We start from the raw sequence: 16,471 nt of genomic DNA, 5'->3' as shown, positions 1-16,471 counted from the left end.
CACTTTTCCATACAGTCTCAGACATAAAAGTAGGAGTTACCTTTAGTCTAAATCCTCACAGCTCTTTTGCTCCATGTACTCCTGATTCTGTTTAATATTCTTAGTGAGTTCAAGGTCCACCACAGACACACAGAAGTGGCTTCTGCCCTGTTGCACTTCAGTAACTTTTTACTAAAATAGAAAACATGCAGAAATGTGAAATCAATTAATTTTTCAAGAGAGAACTCCTTAAATCTGGGGGAATTAGTTCCTAGTAAGCAACCAGAGACTCATTGGTATCTAGGACAATATACCCAGACTGCTAAAAGACTGCTACCAATATCTGAGCGAAAACTGACTTTACCACAGTATCACCCAATCCAAACTGAAATTGTTTTCATACTCCTGATCTTACAGAGCATCTTAATAAGACACGAAAGGAGGCCCAAGTCAATAAGTATTACAATATGGAAAAAAAAGAGTGACCTTTATTCAGAGGATTTTTTTCAAAGAAGCAAGGGATTTAGCCATTAGTCTGGAAGCAAATGCATATTTAAATCTTCAAGTTGAATGAACCCTGGGGCATAACCGAAAGTAGTGGCAGAGACAATGTAAAGCCACAAAAGTAAATGGTGAAATTCAGGACTTTGTATGTATATATGCAAGCGTGTTGATTCAGCTACAGAACCTCCTGTCTTCCCCTTTCATGTGAGGGAAAGGTCAGAAACCAGAAACTGAAAATCTACAAAGAAGAAAACTACAGCACTTTTTAGGTGAATCAAAAGTGCTAAATCTAAAGGGAAGACGAAAATAAAATGTTAGCTTAACAAATGACATAGGATACTGAGGAAGAAAATACTCTTTGGTGGAAAATATAGCCATATGCTTGGTTTCATAACTCTACCCCTTTCAATTCTCTTGAAGAAATCATTATCATAAAGCAATAGGTGAAGGAGATGTAATCAGTTCTCTATTGAGCAGGCAGTGCAATTATTCTGCAGACTTCAGTTAAAAAAAAGAGAAAAGAATGCAAGATTTACATACAAGGCATTTTGAAAGACAAAAAAAAAGATAAAATGAAAAATTTACAAGTCCATGAAAGAGCCAGGCAGCAGGTCTAAGCCTCTTTTAAAAAAGGGAATAGTGCTACCATTTCATTTTTGTTAAAAAGCAAAATCATGCAGAGAAGAAGTTAACATAGTCAAGTATCTGAAATCATCACAAATATGTATATCTCGGGCAAGTAAATCATATAAAACTCAGATGACGAAATATATCTTAAAGATGTCCTTTGCTGAGATACCACAATAATTAAATGTTCTCCACTAATTATACGTGAAATCACTGCTTGTTGCCCACAGAGGTCCAGCACCCTCTTTCAATCAATTCACCCCTCCAGAAGTGGGGCACATGTCCCAAAAGATCTAAGCCTTCTCACAAGTGAATAAAAGGCTATGATCTTCATTAACCCCTGATCACAAAGAGGGAACTCCTGGATGTTAATTGGCACAGTAACACTGCCTCAGACGTGCTGTAAGGTAAACATGTAAGTGTTCTTCCTAAGAATGCCAAGGCAGTGGAAGGATTAAAAAAAAGGCTTATTTCGGATGCAAGGACTGCTTTTTAACAATGCAGCGCATTGCATCGGACCTTCAGGGGCAAAAGGCCATGCCCCAACTCCTCCAAAGATTTTTGTATCTTCTCTCTCTCCTCCTACACTCTCTCTGGCCCAAAGAGGCCTTGTACATGCCTGCAAACATGTTATCTCTCTGCATATCAGGGAGAGAGCGAGCTTGCTCACAGCTTCTCCCTGGAGCCTTCTCTGAAACACAGAAGGTAGAAAAATAAGGAAAAAAAAAATCTAACCCATTTGAGAAGGCATTTTACAGTTTTCCTGCCATAAGGGAAACAAGTTCCAGCTTTCCATTACAAATTCTTGCACAGTTGCACCTATCCTTACACGTACAGTGCAAACCAGACTGGAGACACTCTGCCCTGGAGGTACCAGGGCTAGTGGCTCATCACACCATCGTGGCCACCAGTGTAGATGCCAAGGACAGATGCAACAGCCCAGTCAGGCAGCTTGGCCCGGAATGATCACTGAACTCTGTGACTTACCCACACTGTGACCATCTCGGAGGCAAACGAAGGAGATTTCTCTCTCAGTTTTGTGTTCTGACTATTTATAAGGTGGTGACTATTAATAACAATTGTAATAAACTCCTCTCTGCTGAAATCATAGTAAGATGTCGCTATTTTGTGGGATTTGAGTTTATTTAAACACCCTGCTCCAGTTTTCCAACTGATACTTTTTTGCAGGCAATATTTTGAGAATCTGTTCCATTACATGAGATGGGAAGCTTTCAATTTGTTCAGAGATTTTGGTACAACCTTGCTGATATTCATGCCATACAAAAAGCAAAAAAANGTCCATCTGGAATATCTATGCCACTTTTCCATACAGTCTCAGACATAAAAGTAGGAGTTACCTTTAGTCTAAATCCTCACAGCTCTTTTGCTCCATGTACTCCTGATTCTGTTTAATATTCTTAGTGAGTTCAAGGTCCACCACAGACACACAGAAGTGGCTTCTGCCCTGTTGCACTTCAGTAACTTTTTACTAAAATAGAAAACATGCGGAAATGTGAAATCAATTAATTTTTCAAGAGAGAACTCCTTAAATCTGGGGGAATTAGTTCCTAGTAAGCAACCAGAGACTCATTGGTATCTAGGACAATATACCCAGACTGCTAAAAGACAGCTACTGAGTGAAAACTGACTTTACCACAGTATCACCCAATCCAAACTGAAATTGTTTTCATACTCCTGATCTTACAGAGCATCTTAATAAGACACGAAAGGAGGCCCAAGTCAATAAGTATTACAATATGGAAAAAAAAGAGTGACCTTTATTCAGAGGATTTTTTTCAAAGAAGCAAGAGATTTAGCTATTAGTCTGGAAGCAAATGCATATTGAAATCTTCAAGTTGAATGGACCCTGGGGCATAACCAAAAGTAGTGGCAGAGACAATGTAAAGCCACAGAAGTAAATGGTGAAATTCAGGACTTTGTATGTATATATGCAAGTGTGTTGATTCAGCTACAGAACTTCCTGTCTTCCCCTTTCATGTGAGGGAAAGATCAGAAACCAGCAACTGAAAATCTACAAAGAAGAAAACTACAGCACTTTTTAGGTGAATCAAAAGTGCTAAATCTAAAGGGAAGATGAAAATAAAATGTTAGCTTAACAAATGACATAGGATACTGAGGAAGAAAATACTCTTTGGTGGAAAATATAGCCATATGCTTGGTTTCATAACTCTACCCTTTTCAATTCTCTTGAAGAAATCATTATCATAAAGCAATAGGTGAAGGAGATGCAATCAGTTCTCTATTGAGCAGGCAGTGCAATTATTCTGCAGACTTCAGTTAAAAAAAGAGAAAAGAATGCAAGATTTACATACAAGGCATTTTGAAAGACAATAAAAAAGATAAAATGAAAGATTTAACAAGTCCATGAAAGAGCCAGGCAGCAGGTCTAAGCCTCTTTTAAAAAAGGGAATAGGGCTACCATTTCATTTTTGTTAAAAAGCAAAATCATGCAGAGAAGAAGTTAACATAGTCAAGTATCTGAAATCATCACAAATATGTATATCTCGGGCAAGAAAATCATATAAAACTCAGATGACGAAATATATCTTAAAGATGTCCTTTGCTGAGATACCACAATAATTAAATGTTCTCCACTAATTATATGTGAAATCACTGCTTGTTGCCCACAGAGGTCCAGCACCCTCTTTCAATCAATTCACCCCTCCAGAAGTGGGGCACATGTCCCAAAAGATCTAAGCCTTCTCACAAGTGAATAAAAGGCTATGATCTTCATTAACCCCTGATCACAAAGAGGGAACTCCTGGATGTTAATTGGCACAGTAACACTGCCTCAGACGTGCTGTAAGGTAAACATGTAAGTGTTCTTCCTGAGAATGCCAAGGCAGGGGAAGGACTAAAAAAAAGGCTTATTTCGGATGCAAGGACCGCTTTTTAACAATGCAGCGCATTGCATCGGACCTTCAGGGGCAAAAGGCCATGCCCCAACTCCTCCAAAGATTTTTGTATCTTCTCTCTCTCCTCCTACACTCTCTCTGGCCCAAAGAGGCCTTGTACATGCCCGCAAACATGTTATCTCTCTGCATACCAGGGAGAGAGCGAGCTTGCTCACAGCTTCTCCCTGGAGCTTTCTCTGAAACACAGAAGGTAAAAAAATAAGAAAAAAAAAATCTAACCCGTTTGAGAAGGCATTTTACAGTTTTCCTTCCATAAGGGAAACAAGTTCCAGCTTCCCATTACAAATTCTTGCACAGTTGCACCTATCCCTACACGGGGAGTGCAAACCAGGCTGGAGACATTCTGCCCTGGAGGTACCAGGGCTAGTGACTCATCACACCATCGTGGCCACCAGTGTAGATGCCAAGGACAGATGCAACAGCCCAGTCAGGCAGCTTGGCTCTGAATGATCACTGGACTCTGTGACTTACCCACACTGCAACCATCTCGGAGGCAAATGAAGGAGATTTCTCTCTCAGTTTTGTGTTCTGATTATTTATAAGGTGGTGACTATTAATAACGATTGTAATAAACTCCTCTCTGCTGAAATCATAGTAAGATGTTGCTATTTTGTGGGATTTGAGTTTATTTAAACACCCCGCTCCAGTTTTCCAACTGATACTTTTTTGCAGGCAATATTTTGAGAATCTGTTCCATTACACGAGATGGGAAGCTTTCAATTTGTTCAGAGATTTTGGTACAACCTTGCTGATATTCATGCCATACAAAAAGTAAAGAAAAAAAAAGAGAAAAATAATCAAATAAATGAAAAACATTTCTAATTTCTAACTTGATCTCTAGCTACTTTTATGTTCAAAATATTTTTTTCAGTCTCAAAGCCATAAATATCTGCTACTAAGAAAAAATTTACAGAAAACATTGGAAAAAATGAAGCAATACCGGTATCTTTTCAAGCTGAAAATATACCTTTTTTTCTTAGCTTCATATTCTGAACTGCTGCTCATTCAAACACAACTGTCTTTTCAGAACACAGAGTTTGTAGGTTCTATTAAAGAGCAACAACCAAAATTAACTTACATTTTCCTTTGTCCTACTCAGAAAAACTAAAATAGAACAAATCCAAGAATATGAGTCCTTTGCCAACTTTGTGTCATTTTTCTATAACTTGTTTCCTGGACTTCAGAATAAGACATAACATGTCTAATATTTCCGCCACCCCTGCCCTAAGTAATAAAAAACTCTGCTACTCAGCCCAGATTCTAATTATCCAGTCTCCAAGGTTAACTTCAATGTGGAGCTGTAAATAGAGTAATACACTGTGTTCAAATAAAGAAAACATTTGCAGAAAAATCACCATATGGACCCTATTTAGACAGATGATCTAATTATCATAATGACCAACGAGCTGATGCAGAAAAGGTTTCAGAGCAGGATGCTTCTTTCTGGACTTTGCCCTCCCATCTTGTACTACAGTAGAGGTGAAGTTGTTCTCTGAAACCTTGCAACCAATACATTCTCACTGTTCATGACAAAGCTTTTCATTTCTAATATGTAAGAGGTATCCTTTACCCACTTTAAGTTCCAAGCAAAGTTGCAGTAATCAATGGGAAAAATAAGATTGGTAATGAAGACTGAAGATGAAATTTTGTGGAAGAAGCTGTTTTAAGAGAGAAGGAAGAAGAATGATTCTAATATTACAAGCGACAGTGAGATGTATGTCAGTATGACTGGTTTTGAACTAACTACTATAAATGTGTGCCTAAATTGTGTTTGCACTTCTTTTCAGTCTTTCTCACTCCTGTTTGTGTTCTCATGAACTTCACTTATCACATACCCTTCTTGCACGGACAACACAAAATACATGACAAGTCCACAGTTATTTTTAGTATGAAGCTAAATTATACAGATATCTGAAAACACAATCATTCACAGCCTTTACCATTTAAAAAGTTTTTACCACCACAATGTACTAAACTGTAAGAAAACCTGCTAATGCAGGCTCCCACATAACCTTAATGCACAGAAAATCAATGTGGAAACATCCATAGTGCCCTTAACCTTAAAATACCCTACATTATAGTCCACATTATATGTTCATTATAACCCAAAACATCTGTGCACAAGCACCTTAACCATCATTCATGTGTCAATACATATCACAGCTCAGAGAGATCTGACTCATCACAAGGTGTTTACTCACCATTAGAAAAGAGAGAGAGACCACTTACTCAACCAGGTATGTACAGAGATCATCAGGGATTTCTGGAGGGTTGTTCTCAACAGCAATGAGGAGCTAAGCCTTCAGGGTTCCTACCAAACTTAGCAATTGCTGGACTACCAAAGCACTTTAACTGGAAGAGGTGAACCATGAGTGCAATAACATTAGGTGAAGTGGAGAAATAACAGTTCTATTCTGCATCTATCCTAAGTTTCTTCCATTTGCCAATGACCAAAGTCTGCAGTTGATTCAAAGTTCAAGTTCTCAGCTAACCTGGGTTTTGTCTTTTGGCATCAAATTCTCTGCTTTTATTGAGGATCACAGCCTTTAGCTAATTACAGCCCTGCACCCAAATACACTGCTATACAGAATATATCAGACAAAAAAAAAGTGGAAGATTTTATGAGCTGTAAAATAGTTTTCAATAACAAACAACACATACTTTATTAATCACTGTAAACTCTCATTTTAAACAATTCATATTACCCCAACACCTATATAAGGTTATTTAATAATCAAAAGCAGTAGCGTACAAAGTGACTTTCAGTCAGAAGCAAAACATCCTTGATTTCAGGAACGTTCTGAGTGGAGATCTGTGGGTGGAGAGATCTGTCCTCAGGAGAAAAAAGCTTTTAAGTTAGATAAAGATTCTTCAGAGGTAATTAAATGAATCATCAAGAATACTATCACCTCTCTTTGGGAATTGGCAAGATAAAAATGGAAAATGAATATCCATTTTTTGTTTATTGTAATTCTTTTCAGTATTACCACCAATCTTAGAAAGCAACCTCAGGCAACATATGATGAAAAGTATACGTTTTAGCAGACTTAAAAGGCTTAAAAAGCAGAAGGCACCGCAATTAACGACTTCATACGACTTCAAGTTATATTACGGTATTTTATAGCCAAGAAAAAGTATACAGTCAAAAAAGCATTCAATGAGAGAGTAGAGCTTTCTTCAGCGCACAACTTGGCTCTTTGGGATTAGTTCAAGGCTCTCAGTGACGCGAATGCCGCCCACATCACTGATTTCCATGAGAGCTGGTCCAGAATCTATAGCTCTGATTCACTGCAGCACCTTAGCTCATAAGTAGGGCAGCACAGTTCAATGACTCCAGTCATTTACTTAATGTTAAGCACACGCTCAAGTGTTTTGTTGGATTAATGCCTGTGGGCAGAGTGGCTCTACATGAGCTGTATACACCAAAAGACAATGAAAGAAAGCAAGTAAAATTTAGTGATGGGAAGGGCACAGCTGCCTGCTTTATACACGGAAATATCTGCGTGCCTATGAAAGATATTAACACTAATGACCAAGAGTAGTCGAGTTTCCATCACAAAAGAGCAAAGGTAACTAGCATAATACAATAAAGCTTTTACTACCAAAAAAAGGGATTTCCCACCCCTGAGGAATATTAGGCTATAAAACCTTTGCCCTGGGTGGCCTTAGTAAATAGTATAGTTGGGCGTAAGGAACCAAAAAAATCTGCTTTTTTTATGCTTGAGAATTCTTTAGAAACTCCTTTCCTACAATATACAATTATGGAAGAAAAAATATAACCTCTCTACCATTTTTTAACAGTCCTGTTTCAAATGCAGTGCCTTTTTTTTTCAACATGCAAATATTAATGCTGCAGTAAAATCAGCAATTATTGATAGATGAAAATGTTTAGAAGAAACATTCTTTAGTGTGGTCAGCTTATTACATACTTTATCTCTAATTTACATCCATAACTAGTGCTTTTGTAAGGAAAGCATTTTATTGGTCAGGCTAGTAATTTGTTTTTAAAGCAACATGAAGAAGTGTTTTGAGATATTCAGATTTTATATAATAACTAAAAAGGGAATAAAACATTGGCAAGAGATGCACAAAATTGCTTTCATCTTTTGTTTCCAGATTTTCCAGCTTGCTGTGTCCCTTGCAGAGATCATAGTACCAAAATGCTATTTCACAAGTTAAGATGATTCACAGTAGGGAAGCACTTTCTTATATTATTTTCATCAAAAGAAGCTTACATCCGAATATTACCATTAGGCTGGTAATTTACACTTTGGTGAAAGGGTCAGGAGTATTCAATTTTTTTGATGACTTGATATTAGCTTGAAAGAGAATTTTTAATAACTCTTGTAATTTGCCACTGTAGTTTTTGCCATCCAGTGTCTTTGAATTATATATGTTTTATGAAACAAAACTCTGAGAGAATTAATGTTTCAAGGCTTTTCAGATTTCAGAGTAGCCTTTGCTACTGTCATCCAAATGGAGGGTCTCGCATCTCAAAAATCGTACCTTGGTGTCCTTGACATTCAATGTATATTTCAAACAGTAATGAAAGCAATTATGCTTTTTTATATTAATATTCAAAAGCACACAGACCCTACATACAGCCAGGTATCCTTCAGCACTGTTTCTCCCTCCAAAATAAACAGAAAGTCGTAACGGGGTTTACAGCAGCAAGTGGTTTTCCGAAAGACTGTAAAATATTACTGCCAAGTACTACAAGTGGCATAAGAAACATCAGCTTGTTGAATTTGGACACTGTCTCAGGAAGAAACCTATTTGATCAGGGGCTCTTATAAAGTAAGGGTCAAGTCCTTTCGCTTGATGAATTGATTGATGATGACAGCTGGTCACCCGTGGTCCAGCGCAAGCAAACAGAGAAGCTGAGCAAATATTTGCTGTGTGTTAAGGGAATTGTATCACATAGAAGTGCCATATGTGCTGACACTGAGGATAATGAGAATAAAATATCATTTTATCTACCGCATTGACATCGGGTCAGATCTTCTACCCTTGTAAATCGTTCCAGCTCCACTGGCCATAATGAAGGTATGGAGAATGCAATTGCTGCAGAGGATATGGCCCATAAATTCATTAATCCTGAAGGATGTATATAATCCAAATGGGAACAATATCCTAATTGGAAATTGACAGGCCTTCTGTTTGTTTCACTCAGGTAATTAATTATAGAAGCGCTGTAAGACAACAGTCTTATCTTCTGCCCTTTTCAATGTTCTTTCACATGTAAAGAACTTAATGATATATACCTTCTGTTGCATATAATACTCACTTATATTGCTAAGGGTGAAAGATTGTCTGCTTGGAGTTCATCGAGGTTTTACAAGGTTTGGGTGGGTTCTGCCCTGAGTTTTCTTTTCCCTCTTTGAAAAACAGGTCGAAATAAGAAAGAGAATGAAAAAACAGAGAGTGATGCTTTATCAAAAACACAGGATTAATTCCCAGGCAGATGTCTCATTAGTTGAGACATAGTTATAGGAAGACAAACCCAGTCAAACAAGTGAAAAGGCTCCTGAGGTAAACAAAAGGCAGTTCTGTCATCAGAAACAAAGAGAATCTCCTGCCTAAAGTACAGGCAGCTGGAGCTTGGCACATTTGGGAAGAATCAGCAGATTCACATTCCAAGCTGATGGTCCTCCAAAGACTATGGGGAGCGATGATGAACTGTTTTTTATTTTTCTCCTGGGACAGGGCAGTCATTTCATTTCTGCCGGGGAAGGCTGTGGGTGGAAAGGCTCTGAGGCTCACTTGGTTTTCCGCCTGGTCACCTGGCTGTTTTACTTGCCATCAAGTTCTTCAGCTTTCTTGCTGTAGCCTTGACCAGTTCCCCTTCCTTCCTCACCACGCACTCACCCCAATACACATATTAACCCTCTGACCCTAATCCTAGTGTTTGGCCCATAGAGACATGATGGCACATATTAACTGCAGATTATGTGCCATTTCTTTCATCTTGCCTTCACTTCTCTTGTGCTGATGAGTGAATCCCTTTGCAGTCCTCTGTTAAGATATTATACACAACTTTAAAAAGGAATAGCATTATTTGGATTTTCTAGACAGTGACTGCAGGTGTCTTTGTTTCTTCCATTACACTGAACTGCTCACTGCTGAAGTGGGACAAATTAGCCAAGGAAAAGTGTCCTTGACTGGCTTGCCACTGTCAATAACACTGAAGCTCAAAAGGAAATAATACGAGTGAGAATGGCAGTATTCAGAAAGATAATTTCTGGAAGGAGTGCTAGGTGGTAGCTGGAACTCATACTGATGTATTAAGTGATATGCACAAGCAAATGTAATCTCACTCCTAAACTTTTGGAAAAAAAAAAAAAAGAAGAAGAAAGCCATATTTCCACTCTTTGCTTTTCGTGTATTAAACCTGTCCCTCTGCGCACCTCCTGAGTGAGGTACGAGACACCCAGAGCTCCTTCTGGGACAGTGTAAATGCTGAACAAAATGAAGACACATGCCACATGAACCCAAAGCCTTGATTCCTGGCAACTGCACTTCACCAAGACTGGCACTTACACTGTAACGTATCAAGAGAGCATTACAAAAGCTTTTGCTTGGCAATGACAAACCCAAAGCAGAAAAAAACACTGGGGAAAAAAAAAAAAAACAAACCCAAAACTAAAAACAAACAAACAAACAAAACCTCCTCAAAAGTTTGAAGCGTATTGTACAGTACATGATCTATTTATGTACATGATCTAACAGGCACAGGAGTGACTGTTTTGAAAGAAGTCAGCAAGGCCTATGCCTGATGGCATGCACTGATGAATTTATTTGTATATGCCCGCTGAGATAAATGGCAGGAGAAAGATTTACAGGAATTTATATCCAGAGGTATAAATGACCCTGGAGCCAGAAAGATAGGGGGACAGAGGTAGTCAATTAAAACACCTATTATACTTAAAATGTTATGTCTGACAAGTCTACTTGATCAAATGACTGTGTAAAAAAACTCATCTCAAATTGCTGAAAGCATGCAAAATAAATATGGCTGGATAAGCGTTAATACTAAACTGCAGCTTACCTGACATATAGCAACCCCTTCTTTCATATTAATCTTATTTGACACTTTACAACTTTTCTGACCCCTTACTCCCTAACTTTTCAACTCCTCCTTGCTCAAAAGGCAGCACCATTGCAATCAAAGATCTGTTTCTCATCTTAAGCGGTCCCATTCTTTTCCTTTATTGCCTTTTATGGTTTCTTTACAGGGTGAATTTGGCAGTGGATAATCTTGTTATCCTATAGACAATCCTGTTTCCTGGATATGCTCTCTTCAGTGCAGTATTACCAATAACCCTGTTAAGGATCACCTCACACTCACCTTTGGTCCATTTTGTTAAGTGAATCATATAAAGTCTACAGCTCCCCTCTGGAGAGCGATAATGGCTTTACCAGTCAGCAGTTGAAATATTTCATTAAACTACCCTCAAACCTTTGAAACTCATCTTAAAAATAAGCAATTGTTATAAGTACTAATTAAGTAATATTTTTTGAGGGAAGGGGTTGGAAATGGGTACACAGTTACCACAAAAGCAAAAGATGAATGGACAATTTACCTGCAGCAGGAGGCAATGCTCGATGTTCCATTAAGAGACATTAAACTTCTTGGCTAATTGTAAGAAGCAAGTGAAGGAGGAAATTTCTTAGTGAGCTCAATGGGACATTGATTAAGCCAAAATACTAAGATCTCCATCCCCAGTGCAGGTGAAGTATTTAATTTCAAGAAAAAAGGGTGACTGTTTTATTCAGCTGGACTCCACAAAAGCTTCAATAGATTAGAGTGAAAGTATTCACTCTGCTAAAACTTCAAACTGAAATATCATTTATTTTGGTCTCTTTAATAAATAGGTTTACAAAAAACCCCCCGACCAAAAGCACTTTTAAGAACTATGACATCAAACTCTTCTGCACATGCAGAGAGACATCCTGCTGTTTTGTTTAATTTAAAACCTCCCTTTTTTTGTTGTTGTTATTTGCATTTCTATACAATCTGTATACTGTATTTTACTCCGAAGGTATTAAGAAGATATTAAGCAGAGGTTTCTTTACATTTGGCCACTGCTCAAACAGTTAAAAATACGTCTAGGAGACAGCACTATTTGGCTTCCAGAAATCCCAGTTTTCCAATTTTTTTTTTTTAACTAGAATACATGAGATCAAGTATTATGATCTTCAGAAAGTGTGTAACTGAATGAAAACAAGAGCAAGCGTTATATCTTTAAGTAGAGAAAAATATTTACTGTGTATTTACACTTATCACTAATTATATGCAAATTTCAGGAAAGGAAAACATTCTACAAAACTTTAAAGACTCATTTCAAATTTAAGACCTTAAGTTGTTCTATTATGGATGCCACAAGAAGTGAAGGATTCAAGTTTCATCTGCTTTGGAGGTAACTTTTTTTTTCACATCTTAAATGGTAGCGGAAAAAACAAACACTACAGATAAGTACCTTGCTGAAAGTATGAGCAGAAAGCTTTTACAACCGGAAACCAAAGAAGTGCGAGTTTATTTTGTTAGATAAAATGTCAGAGTGGTCAAATCTGTATTTTAGAAGCAAGAGTGGATTCATGAAAAAGGAGTTCTCAGTTTCAACAGGTTTGCACCAGTGGATTCCCAAATATTACATCAATCAATGCATGACACCAGCAGGAGCGGTGTCCATTTTAGGATAAGCTGTACATTAAATTATTATTATTTTTTGCCTTCTAGACTTAAAGTACGTGTGTATGTAAGTTTATAACTCAAATATTTTAGCATAGAAAAGGCACATAGGCATCATCTGCCTCTCTTAAATGCGTTGAAACAGAGCTCTACAAAAAGAATGTGAGCAAAGTAGCATGAGAAATCAGAAACATTCATCTTACAAGTCTTACTAGAACAATGCGAATTCTGGATGCTTAAAATCAGGAAGAAACAATGGGCTTAGTTCACATATTAGGTACAGAAAACAAGCTGCCATTTTTAATTATAATAATGCAACACAAACAGTGAAAAAATAAAAAAGAGAGGACAGCACTTTCCCTTTATTTTGACTGGAAATTTCTGTGAAGATTGAAATTAGATGACTTATTTCAAATTTAACAACTCTACTGGGAATATTTTCCTCTCTGGGAATATTTTGTTCTAATAACTTCTGATTATATTTTTGTTTAACCAATACCAGTTGTTGGCTGCCATAAATGTTACAAGAACATCTTTTTATGTGAGGTGTTTTGGTTTTTTTTTTCAGCTTGAACACATTTGGATAATCCTGCCAGGAATCTCATGACCCAAAATGGACACATTGAAGGCACATAACTTCCTTTTCTCTACCTGAGTGAGTATGCTGACCATGGATATCTATTAACTTGACAGAAATACTAATACTTTTTTGAGGAATACTTCCAAAACAGAATGACTTTGAAGATTCTGTCTCTGTCCTTACTACAGGAAAACAGCATATATTTCTCTGACAGATGCATATTGATTTTGTCTTTCTCCCCTGGTAATCATACAGAATTACAATTTTACACCATCCACAGAAATGTAAATGGTGGAAAGCTTTGTTGCTCACAAAAGCAAGGATCTAAAGTTTGACATTTAATTCCTTCTTAACTTGAAAAACTCTGCCCTAGGAATACTTACTTTTAAATGCTCTATATCTGTGACTTCCTCCAATTTAAAATATAGAGCAGAGACAGCTGTTAACAGACTTATAGAATGAAACAAGTTGTATGACTTGGAGAAACAAGAAAGATAGATGACTAAATGACTTATTTTGGATGTCAGACTGGTACAGAAAAGCAGAACTTACACTTCAAGAATCATGTCCTAGTGGTGACAGTGAAAGCAATTATTGGTGAGAGCTGAAAATAAAGGATGCCATACGTGAATTTGAATACCTAACGAATTTTAATTTATTAAACTGGCTCAAATGTTGAGATTTTTTGCCTTTTGAAAAAAAACAACATAATAATAGCAATTCTCCCTTTAAGGAGAGGAAAGCACTGTCACCACAACAAATGCTCTTGCTACAGATATTATTCTTTATAATAGCTTTGTCTAAAATGCCTGCTTTCTAAGGACTGACTGATCCATAAAGATACCTGAACCATGCTAGTTCCTCTCTTTTGCTACTAAATTGCTCATTGCAGACATCATATTCCTTACAGAAGTTGTAATTTTTATAAAATCCTTTCCTATTAAGGACATTATCCTCATTACAGAAAACTCTTCTGGTAGCCATGTGGTTTAGTTATTTTTAAATTTTTCAAATTCTAAGTATTTGCTCACACAAATGTTGCAATTATTTTTTTTTTATTTTTTGTGTTGGTTTTTTGTTGTTTCTAAGTTTGGGGTTTTTTTAGCTTGAACAGGTTTGGATAATCCTGTCAAGAATCTGAATTAATTAGGCTATCAAATCTCATTAAAATCCTTGTTGTGCCCAGTTTATATGCCAATAATGTGTCTATGGATCACATTTGTAATGGTTCATTAAGTAAGTGTCTGATTACTTATGTCATACGTGCTGCTGTTAATCTAATTCTATTTCTTTTTCATTTACTGCTGTTTTAATTAGTGGATAGAAGATGGATTTTAAAACATGCCAACTTGGATGCAAAACATGTTCATCATGATATCCAGGTCTTCATGAACTCAGCATAGAAGCTGAAAATGAGGCTGGTATTTCAAGGGGAAATAGAAGCAATACATGGGTACTCTGATTGATGATGGGAAATGAGTGTTAAACTAAGAGTCCTGACTGTCACCACTGAGTCACAAATGGATTCTGCTAAAGACTGAAATATTCCAAGTATAAAACACAGACTTAGCATGGACAGTAGAGCATCACTTCATGCCAGGATACCTTTCCACTAGCTTTCCAGAGACTTGCTGCCTGAGGAAGGCAGTTAAGACTTTGCAGCAAGTGGAAAAGGTTGCAGCAGCAGTGAAGGTTAGTCATAGAATCACAGAATACCCTGAGCTGGAAGGGACACACAAGGATCATAAAAATCCAACTCCTGGCCCTGAAAAGGGCAGCCCCAAGAGTCACACCATGTGCCTGAGAGCACTGTCTAAATGCTGCTTGAACTCTGCCAGGCTTGGGGCTCTGATCACTTCCCTGGGGAGCCCAAGTTTCAGTGCCCAAGTAGTATATATACATGATACAACAAGAAAATATGAGTAAATAAGTAGACAAAATAACAGTTCTAAGTGCTACAATACTTCTCTGGTCAATCTCTGACCCAAAAGAAGAGAAAAATGTCCTTACCTATGAGCATGGCTAACAAACCACGGCACGTCAGCCAGACACAGCTAATACAAAATGTTATGACATTAATAAGTAAGAAAGAAAAGATCAAGATTGTAATACTGTCTGTTTATCCAGTTACCTTTCAAATGTCAAGCACGCTGATGTTTTTGGTGGGTTTTGCTGCCTTTGAAACAATTTAGCAAAACATAAAACTATCAACAAAGAAATGGTAACTTTATTAATAGAAGCAACAATAGCATTAAGGTTACAGATATGCAACAGATAGAAATAAATTCTAAATGAATTGCATATAAGATGTGAAACGATAGAATGTCTATTTTGTACCTAACATATAAAAGGTTTATTCATGCAAAAATTAAACACTGCAGCTTCCTTCCGAATGAAGAAGAGCGGTAATACAGCTTTTCTAAAAAATATTTGGGAGTCTTAGAAACAGTAAGCTATCATTACACAAGCAATTCAATTAAAGCAATCTTTTGAGATTTAATAACTATTTTCTGTAATGATCATAACTGTGAGAGAGGAAGACACAAAGTGTTCAATTTTATTGCAATCTTTTACAATCTGTTTCACTCTGCTGCCCCACTAATTTATAAGCTATATGTTCAAGACTGAAAAAAAAAGAAGCAAACTCAATTATAACTATGCAGCACAAGACATATTCTGTTTTATATTTATTCTTGTCTATTCCAAATATAGAAAATGGGGTTTATATTCTTAAACATACCACACTAATCATTTAGGGTCACGAAAAGCTATTCTGTGTGAAGACACAGAACAGATTTTGTCCTGTATTTCAACTATAGCTCTCTGCGGAAGCAGTTGCAAGATCAGTAACCCAAGAAAGCATCCTGACAAGAGCCCACGCATGAAAATCTTCCTCTGCAAGTCCTTAATACAGAGGTACTTTGTCTTTATTACTGACAAAAGTGGATTCTGGGCTGGTCCTGGCTCACTCTCCGGAAGAAAGATGTAAATATTCATCTTATCTGTAACTAGCTAAAGTTAACAACCAGTTCATATCTCATCTAGTCCAAAGTCAACCACCTTCTGCATGTTTGGGATGTATTTTTTTCTTGCAATTAGATAATTGGTATGGGAAATTACATTACAATCTCAATACTGTTGTCAGTATTAACT

The 16,471-nt window shown here is 37.1% G+C and overlaps 1 long non-coding RNA gene across 1 annotated transcript in view; it reads right to left on the bottom strand.

The window, feature by feature from the left end:
• The window catches only part of LOC114062479, an 8,052-nt gene extending 1,709 nt beyond the window's left edge, over positions 1–6,343 (bottom strand). The window contains exons 1-2 of the long non-coding RNA XR_003572391.1: positions 6,276–6,343; positions 2,469–2,599 (exon numbers count right to left, since the gene is read on the bottom strand). This is a non-coding gene — a long non-coding RNA (uncharacterized LOC114062479). The remainder of the gene's footprint in view (positions 1–2,468; positions 2,600–6,275) is intronic.
• Between the last annotated feature and the right edge of the window lie 10,128 nt (positions 6,344–16,471).

Source organism: Empidonax traillii, unplaced genomic scaffold, assembly GCF_003031625.1.
Source record: "Empidonax traillii isolate 1590-97213 ecotype Southwest subspecies unplaced genomic scaffold, ASM303162v1 scaffold411:size1093445, whole genome shotgun sequence".
NCBI classification, from domain to species: Eukaryota; Metazoa; Chordata; class Aves; order Passeriformes; family Tyrannidae; genus Empidonax; species Empidonax traillii.
This window is presented reverse-complemented; position numbering and strand designations above follow the sequence as displayed.